The following is a 7,892-nucleotide window of genomic DNA, read 5'->3' as shown; positions in this document are numbered from 1 at the left end:
CGTGGCTGAAGCCCTGAGCAGAACAGACAGTCTGTAGGACAGATTGCTTCCCGTGCAGTGATTTAGGTCAGGGATTTAGATTTAGTAAGGATGGGGCAACCTGATCTCTAGTTCCTTTTTCTCCCTCTTGTCATTGCTGCCCTTGCTTCCCCCTGTTTGGTCAATAAGGACACAGCAGGGCTACCAGGCCTTAGCCAAGGCAGCGTTTTTACTTCTGTGCCACCCCACTGTGGTTCAAATTCCACATGACCTTGGCTCTTGCCCTCTGTTGACACTAGCGTTACACCAAAGCTGGTCTTTCCCTCCTAAAAGAAATCTGAGGAAATAACAACTTCCAGGAATCGTGAGATAAGTGTGAGATAATCTCGATTCTGATACGGACTTTGCCTTCAGCGCTGGAATAAAGTTATAGCTTTCCTTTGGAGCGTAGGAAACGCTGGTTAATGTTTCTAAAACTACTGAAAATGTGTGTTTAAATCCACGACTACAGAAGCCTAATTTCCCATGAAGATGTCACCATTGCAGTGAGATGTCAGAGAGGGCTAATCCAGTTCTCCTTTGTGTTTCTTTTATGGGTTATTTAAAAATCTCCCCTTTTAAGTGAAGCTAAAATCCTTATTTTTCCTGCTCATTGAGCATGCCACGTGCCCCCTCCTTTCAAGAGACCTGTAAACCAAAATCACCTACACATGCAGTCCCCCATTCACAGCCTTAAATTTGCTGTCACTTCACCAAATCGAACCAAAGTTCTCTCTTTCCATTCCTAGCCTTCTCTCCCAGCATTCCCGGCCCTGTTTAATACTCTGCCTAACCCACTCGTCATTTGCAAGTATCATTTAATTTGAAATGTCTTTTCAGTTATTTCCCAGTAACTTTGTACTTTGACATGTCTCCCGATCTTTAAATGTCACTCTAATTCTAGCCTAAGCAGTTGTTACACATACTTAAGCAAGGTCTCTTCTGTATTGCAAACAAACAGCAAACCAGTAACCGTTACTACCATGTTAACTTTTGAAAAATATTTAAGCACCCTCCTAACGACACTGTTCTGTTTCTCTGATTTTTTACTTTTCATCCACAGTTAGAGTGAGTTCTCTGGGTATGGGACCGTCACTTCTCTTTCCTGTAAAACAACTGTCATATTTTAGGGCTACTAAAATATTTCATATACATCATCCTATGGTTCCAAACTGGTTTACTAATAGTAGTCAATTAATTCACATCACATCCCCAAGCGTCACAGAACCACCCAGCATTCGTAACTGAAGAAAGAATTATCTTGGAATGAAGTCATTTTGGAATGATAAGTATGTATGATCCATGTATATAGATCATGGATATACATAGATACATACCTATACATGGATCATATATACATGATCAAATATACGTGATACCATCCAAGGCAATATACTAGGAAATAAAGATGGAAACAGGTAGCAATTAGATTTCTCATATTACACTGCACAGGTAGAGGGCCTTTTAATCAATGTATGTTCAGTTTGGAAAACCCTAATTGTATTTATTTAAGTGTCCCTTTCTCTAGAATGTAAAGAAAGTGTCCCTTTCTCTAGCTCATCCACCAAGCCAGTCACTTTGTTGTAGAAGACCACCAAGTCAGTTAGGCATTACTTCTCATTCATAAATCTATGTTGACTACTCACAATCACCTTCTTGACCTTCATGTGTTTGGAGACGATTTCCAGGAGGATTTTCTCCATGACCTTTCCAGGCACTGAGGTGAGGCTCACAGGCCTGTAGTTCTCCAGATCTTCCTTCTTGCCCTTCTTGAAGATAGGAGTGATGCTTGCTCTTGTCCAGTCTTCAGGAACCTCTCCCAGTCACCACTGTGTTTCAAAGATAATTGAGTGTGGCCTTGCAATGACTCAGCCAGCTCCCTCAGCACCCGCGGACACAACCTGTCAGGCCCCGTAGACTTACGTATTTCCAGTGTAACTGCTCCCTAACCTGGTCCTTCTCTGCTGAGGGTAAGTCTTCCTTGTTCCAGACTTTCCCTCTGGTCTTGGTGGCCTGAGACCGCTGAAGGCCAGTATAGGTGAACTGAAATTGTCCTCAGAACAGACAACAAGCAAGTAAAAAAGACTTTCTAGCGTAATGGCTGAAGCACTTAAATAGCAGGTAGAAGTTCAAACCCCACAAGCATAGGCAAGGGGTAACTGTGGGTGTTACAGTGTAACCAAGCCATGAGATAAAAGGAGAAACACTTCCTCCTCCAACCGTTTGGTGAATACAATCTTTGTTATCCTATTTTTCCTAATACATGAAATAAAGCCTTTTATTTGGGCCACTTGGAACACTTTGTGTCAATTGAAACATATATTCAGATTTCCATCTGAATGAAAAAACCCAAACATACTATTATATGTATTTTATCTAAGACTTTTCTTCAGACCAAAGTTAAACTATATGAGCACATACACATCTGTCCTGCTAGATGTCATTCCATGTGCTTATGTGCCAGAAATCTGTACCAATACCAACGATGATGCATTTGGGATGTGAGCTACAATGTGGGTATTGTTATTTTTCAAAAGCCTGTGAAATCACACAAAAGAAAAAAAGATTAGTGTTGGACAGATGAGGTTTTCTAACCACTGAAGTTGAGAAATAAGGTTGTTTATAGTATAATCTAAGCTTGTTCTATCCAGTTCCTTATGTGTATATGTGCAATATGGAGTTACAGAATTGAATGTAGCTCATCCGTTCCCTGAAGAGGATGGAAAAACTCACTGATGATATCATTATGGTCTTTTATCCATTATTTTGCAACACGTGCTCACTGCACGCTATCAATATTCTACATTTAGTACTTTCTCCTATGATGCCCAAACTTTTCACATCTTCTCTCTCAGTGTGTACAACCACATACACATTGAGATACGTTTTGGGGGTGGAGGAAAGAGGATGGTCAGGTCCTCAAGCAACAAAGGGACTGCAGCACAAGACTGGTGAGCAGGTATTTAGAGGGCCTCTGCCAAACAGTACACCAGACCATGGGTTGGGTCAAAGCAGCAGCATTTGCCGTGCTTCCACAGAGCAGCAAGGCCACCAATGCTGCAAATCAGAGAGCTAAAGACTAGTGACAAGAAGAGAGATGCAGATGCTGAGGGCACAAGCCTTATTTTCAGGGTGTGAGAGCCGATGCGTCTAGACTAACCAGTAGTTTCACAGCAGTCAGTTAACTAGTGTTTGTGTTTGCATAGCAAGGCAAGGTGAGGGATGTTATTACTCCTCCTTCACCAGGGAGAGGACTGAGGCTGAAATATACATTTGAAGTATCATCCGATTTTGGATGTGCCCCTTTTGGCCTCCTTTTCAGCTGGGGAAAATCTCATGTTTCCCTTGCATTTACTTTATTTGTAGCACAGCTTTCACTGATGTCAGATGCAGCTGTAAGTGCTCAGCACTTTGACAAATCTACACTCAGTTACCTTGAGGCAGACAGCAGAAGGAAGAATAAAATCATTGACTAGCTGTAGAAAAAAGATATTTAAATGATCTCCCGTAACCACATAGAAATTTTGTTATATAAGGAGTGTATTCTAGGCCTGAAAAGGAATTTCAGCCACTTTAACGATTATCTTCCCTCCTTTTCCAGACCCTTGCATCATTCATGGTCTCCTGTTCGTTTATTATCATCCACCCCGTGCATTGATGAAGCAGGAGTCTTGCCAAAGGCTATTATTGTAAATAAGTCTTATTAAAATAAATACGCACAAGAAAAGCAAGTTAAAGTAATCCAGGCAGTTTTTGTTCTATGGTATTCTAATTTTTAATCCTTCTCTTGGCACATATAATATCTTTGAAGGTAACTGGCAACCATACCGACTACTGGAGCCAAAACTACATGTAAGAGCTTGGCTGCCTATCACTTGTACCCTAGAAGCTCGCCAGGTAGTGATAGTTCATGCGGAAGGTGCAAAGTGTAGCCCTTCCTTCTATTCAGAATACCCTTGGTGACCTCCCTCCCACTACCTTTCCTTTGGCATTAATACATTACTGTTTCCCAGGGCAGGAGTGCAGAGAACAGCTTCCTTCCGCCCCTTTCCCTCTGCGTTACACCTTTATGCATCACACAGTGAGCTCGTTGGGGAAGGACTCTGGTGTGGGTCTCAACACAGCAAGACCATGATCCCAGACCGGGACCTCCGTATGCTACCCGAACACTAAATGCTAGCGGGTATGAGAGAGGTCATTCAGGTCCCTCCACAATTCACAGCAAGTTAACGCCACCAGACTCCTCGGAGGAGATGTGCAGACAACGAGGAACAGTGCATCTAAATACGGTCTTTTGTAACAGCTCAGCTTCAGTTTTTGGTTCGGAGCCATCATTTTTTTCCCAGTTCTTGGCTGACTTAAATGAACAATACGGGCTATTTATATAAAGATGATAAGCATGAGAGGGATGAGAAAATTCTATTTATGTAAATTTAGAAAATACCAAACTACACAACTAAACTGTACCTGTGACTGCAGCCAAGGACTTTTCCTGGACACGCTGCAATTGCATTCCAGCTTTAGCAAAACCTTTAAGAGCAAATACCAGCAGTATTACTTTGTTCCAAAAGAGGGTGCTAAAACATAATATTTATTACAAAAACTGCAAAGCTGCGCAATTGTTCAACTCGATACTTCCTCCAGCATGAGTTTATTGTGGCTTAGTTTTTATTTTACGTGCTCACAGCTGGCAATTTAATACAAGTTTTAGCTTTAGCTGTACAGACATATTACACCAGCTATAGTTTCAGAAATGAAAAGCATAGAAAAAATGACATTATAAAAAGAACTAACCATACCAGAGAAAAACAAAAGGACAAACTTTCAAATCGGTTTTGATAAATTACAAAATCTTTTTGCTTTAGCCTGATTACTCAGATTTGATTCAACGCAGTTTTATTACTGACGGTTCTTAAGCACTCACTGAGGGTTAACAAAAATTCTGTCACATTAACCTCATAACTCCCTGTGATGTCACTAGCAGAACTGAGATCTTTAGGTACATAACCACTGTTCTGTGCCAATAAAATTAGAAAATGGATGGATAACAGAAGAAAGATAACCTCTTTCATCTGAGCTAGCTGCTCAGGGAAAGATGAGATGTTTTGCCAGTGAGTTGGACAGATGCTACTGACACAACAGTTTAGTGAAACAGGCAGGTCCTGAGTTTAAATTCCAAGTTTTGGAGGAGACCGTGATCAAGAGCAGTGGTTGGTAATGGGAGACATGGCTGATTTCACTTTTCTTTCCCAAACTAAAACTTTATCCTGATTGAAACTTAGCAGGAGCTGAGAGTTGCCGATAGTTGGATGATCAGTGGTACCTTGTCCAGCCTGTTTCCTGCTGAGCTGCAAACCCAGTGAGACCTGGCAGCTCCGAAGTCATTGCAACTCAAAGGTGCTTTTCCTAAGATGGAGGGATATTCAAAACCTGACTGGACACAGCCCTGGGCAACTGGCTGTAGGTGGCCCTGCTTGCGCAGGTGGGTTGGACCAGATGACCTCCAGAGGTCCCTTCCAACCTCAACCAGTCTGAGATTCTGTAAGTTAGATAGCTTGTGATGAGGTCCAACCTACAACAACCCCTACACCAGCAGGACTCAAGCTAACTCCCTGTGGTATTTCACCGTGAACAGTAGTTGTTGTGTAACAGCATCGCCCCAGAATGAAGTCCTGTTTTAATTGCCTCCACTTACTCTCCTTGTTTCCAGGGAATTTCAGCTGGAACTATGCAATTCCATTTTTCCACATGGTGACTTATTTTTCTGCCTTTCCTCTCAGCAGAACATGCTGTTCAGCAACCACTCAAAGCTAACGTGCATGGCAGAGGTCTGCTGTGCTCAGTGCCCAGGATCCAACTAAATACATGGCATCGTCCTCCGTACAAAACAGATGAATCCAAATCCTGCCACAGCCCTTAAATCTCCAAATTCAGGTCATTAGATAGGTGTTAAAAATATCTAATATTATTACAGCTTCTTTTAGATGCCACCAGGATCCTATTTGCTTCTTATGTGTGGACTCATTGGAGTCATTATTGTTTTGATAAAAAATAAAATCACTACTATAGAAGGAAACTACACTAATTAGTATTAATATGATGTGTCAGGTACAAGGAACTCAAGAAATTAGAAATGTTACATCTTCATCCAACTTGAACAAATGTTTCCTTTCTCTTTTAGACAAAGAAAAGCAAGAATAAAGAAAAAATGTTTTGCATTACCATGTTTTTAGGTCTGGATTTGGCTTGACACACTAACTCCAGCCTATTAGGACTAAAGAGAAATTGGAATAGAAATTGTGAGGCTGAAGCTTTCCAATGCACTGAGTCACTGCCGTGTTTCTCTGTCAGTCAGCTTCCAAACTGTTCCTTGCTCTACAGCACCTAAAGAGTAATGTCTTGGGCAAAGAGTACAATTTTCTGCTTAGGGAACAACTTCTCTGGGGTCAGAATGGATGTCAAAAAGTATTTCTCTTCAATATTTCAAGATGGTCCGTAGTAACACAGAAAGAAATTAATAACCTATCAAAAAGATGAATTAGAGGAAAGGCTGGCAGGTCAACCTCAGGAATTACGGCAGTTCAGCGTAGACTAACACGCCGGAATTTGGAAGCTCAAGCAAACAAGTCTGCGTCTATAAAAGTGGGCTAGAAGTTACATGAGGACACACTTTCACGTGAAGCTTCTGGCAGTGTCATTTCTGGGCAGGCAGGCAGCCCTGGGAAGATAGCCATGCTCACAGCCTTTGGAGTATCTCCGCGTCCAGATCCGAGAGAAAGCAAGGGGTGAAGTAGTACACGGACAAAGAGCCTACCAGGAAGGAAGACTTGAGGTTTAGAACATCAGCGCTACATTTTGGACAAACATAGCCCACCTATACATCAGGTACGCTTCAGTTTCTGAAGATGTTACCTGTCCTGCACCACACGTGGTCCCCTCAGCTTACTTCTGCTGCTTGTGCCTGGGAAAGACTGTTCTCTGAGCCCTGGTCAACAAAACTGTGAACAGCAGAACTGAGAGGGCAGCAATGGGAGCGCATGTATGAACGTGTCATTTTTGACAAGTTTTCATTTAGAAAATAAAATAAAAATGAAGAATTTTAATATTTTAAGAAAGATTATTTTGATTTCACATGCCAAAGACTGCTTTATTAAAAACAGGGGAAAAGAAGCAGGACATTTTCAATAAGCTTTGATAGTTTAAATAAATGTTTTATAGGAGATAGAAGGCTTTGTTAGCATTTAGAACAAAAACCAGTTTTGAAGGCATGAAATTCTGTGCTTGTCCCACCAAGCGCGAAGCCTCACTTCTTCCCTGACCTTCTGTTTTGTAACGGTGGCAGAGTTGTGACGGGGTCAGTAGCTCCTGCTCTGTGTGATTTTTGCCTCTTCCCTAGCCAACCTAAATAAACATTTGCTTATCAATTCCTCCCTAATAGACAGATCTCCAGGGAGGTGCCACAGTTAGGTGGTAGGGCGACACGGATCTCGCTTTGGCACGGTGCGTGGAAGATTCAGGTCTTCCAGTCAGAGAACTTCAACTGCAAATACGAGCGCGGGGCTATTGACCGAACCCTCTGTTAAATACAGCAGAGAGGCGTCAGGATCCCGCTAGCCGGCCAGCGCCCCCACCTACTCCCAGACTGGCCTTGTCAGCGGAGACCCCTCTGCATTGAATCTTCCCAACGGTGTTGTCGAGGGCCGATGGCCGCTATCCACAGTGCCGCCCGGGGCGGTGGTGGAACAGCAAGCACCCTTAACCTCTTCCCCTGCTCACCTGTCGCATTCCCACCTCCCCGCGGTTGCTCGCCACCGCCTTCCCATCCTCTTTGCACTCCTCCCCCTCCCGGTGCGCGGCGGGGTCCCGGAGGAGCC

Source organism: Aptenodytes forsteri, unplaced genomic scaffold, assembly GCF_000699145.1.
Source record: "Aptenodytes forsteri isolate BGI_AS27 unplaced genomic scaffold, ASM69914v1 Scaffold63, whole genome shotgun sequence".
Taxonomy (NCBI): domain Eukaryota; kingdom Metazoa; phylum Chordata; class Aves; order Sphenisciformes; family Spheniscidae; genus Aptenodytes; species Aptenodytes forsteri.
Note: the sequence above shows the minus strand (reverse complement) of the source record.